The sequence below is a fragment of the Penaeus monodon genome, chromosome 20 (genome assembly GCF_015228065.2).
Source record: "Penaeus monodon isolate SGIC_2016 chromosome 20, NSTDA_Pmon_1, whole genome shotgun sequence".
Lineage (NCBI taxonomy): Eukaryota > Metazoa > Arthropoda > Malacostraca > Decapoda > Penaeidae > Penaeus > Penaeus monodon.
Window position 1 is genome coordinate 14,043,770 of NC_051405.1, and position 1,969 is coordinate 14,045,738.

The 1,969-nt window shown below is 47.4% G+C and overlaps 1 protein-coding gene across 1 annotated transcript in view; it reads right to left on the reverse strand.

Annotated features, from left to right (window-relative positions):
- LOC119585643 (protein unzipped-like) overlaps positions 1-1,969 on the reverse strand; it is a gene marked incomplete in the record, with an annotated part of 50,175 nt that overhangs the window by 13,084 nt on the left and 35,122 nt on the right.

Consider the following 1,969-nt stretch of genomic DNA (forward strand, 5'->3'; position numbering starts at 1 on the left):
TAATGTTTATGCATATGTCTGCGGGTAACGGATATGCCCACCTAAAAGCATACGCGCCGTCATTGATACGCTCGGCACAGTACATTCGTGTGTGAATATGCATGCACGTGGCCGGGGGCGTGGAGGTCGAGAAACGTATCGTGTGTGGCGCGGGTGACGAAGGGTGACGCCTCGGGTCATGGAAAGTGACGTGAGGGTAAATGTTTGTGACCTGGCCGGGGGTCCTGTTACGTCCCTCGGTTCCCCTTCATTCCCTCCCCTCGCGTTGCCCTCGACTCGCTCCCCCTTGCGGTGCCCGGCGTTCCGCTCTCCCTTCGTGTTCTGCGCGGTATGACTCTTTATGGCGCAGTTAATATAAACGATGGTTAGCGAAGACAAGGCTGGAGTCATTAAATACGTCTTGATAATAGCAGTGTGTATCCTTCAATTCAAAATATGACTTACCGACGCTTGCATGAATACTGATGGGGTATATCTGTAAAAAGAATGTAGTTAAAATAAATGGCCTTAAATCTAATAAACAAAGTTGATAAAAAGTGTGCTTTTCCAGTGATCGTCTTATCATTGCCTCTCGGAACAAATGTTTAAATTTATATATACATTTATATGCATATATACTTGTACTGAACATTCCATATTAAAATGAGAATATAAACGTGCACATGTTGCTCATCGCATCATATCCAGAAATAACCTTTTCCTTCCGAGATATGTAAAAACGGAGTTGCATATTTGACTACAAAATAAATGTACGACTGTTTCCTTTGCTTTTCCCGTAGTATATTCGGCAGTGAGGCAGGTAACGTGGACAGCTGATGGTGTTCAAACATCTCACAGTTTATCCTGCTCCTCGCTGAGTCATGGGCCGGGCCCGCTCCTTCGTCTCTCTATTGATCCTTCGCTTATGTTTTATACTTTTTGCGTCTCGACCTCTTCGTTTGGTATCTTCTCTTGCGTGCGGGAGTGACGCATTGTGGTCTCTGCTGAGAAAGGTGGAGGAGAAACAAGATGGCGGTTGTGGGGGTGGGGAGGGAGAGGCACGCATCGCTGGGATTTATCGCAGACTCGAATGTTCCTTTGTTTTTTAACGGCCGCGAAGTCGGTGTCGCGCGGAGAGAATTTCTCGGTCATTGAGCTACGTCGAAGGGCGTTCACCTGTTAAGCTTATCTGCGTAAGACGTCTGGCAAGTGGAAATGCTGCTGGCCCCGGTGACCGAGCTGTGATGTCGGCCGGGGAAGCAGCTCCCCTGATCATCTATTAATGTTCACCAACTTCGGGACGTTTATTGCGACCATTAACGTCACAGAGCGGCAGTTTATATGTGGGACGAATCGCTTCCCTCGAGAGCTCTATCTTGTCCTACACGCAAGGAACGCAAGGAGCGAAAGGGCAGAGATAGATAAATAGATAGACTGACATCAAGCGCGTTCTACTGCGTCTGGCGCGACCACGTGGTAACCATTGTGCGGTTGCAGACCCCCTGCCTTATCGCCGTTTTTCGAAGAATTTTTACCATTTAGCTTCAGGAATTTCCTAGAGGATCGCGACACAAGAGGTAATAAAGGGTTTGAAGAGTGAGGATGTGGGGGCGGGTGATGTTTATGTAGCGGGGGAATGTGGGCGTAGCAAGTGCGTGAGTGTGTGTTTGTGCGGCCCCCGTCACCGCCTCCTCGCGCCCTCGCCGTGTGAAAGGTCCGCCATTCCGAATTCCCGGCAACTCATTTGTGTGAGTTCGGCGTTCCGGGGAAACACTGGAGAAAGTTTTATTGAATTTAGTATTTACTCGTCTTTGCGGAGTTTCGGGTGTCTATAATTGACTCTGTACCATGTCTTGGAATTCTATGAGTTCATGAATACCAAAATTGAAACGTTACCTTATAAAGACATTCATGTTTTCAATTGGAGACACAGAACATACTCGTTGTTTACGAAAATAACAGTAACCCTTCAGATTGTGGAGATTAGTAT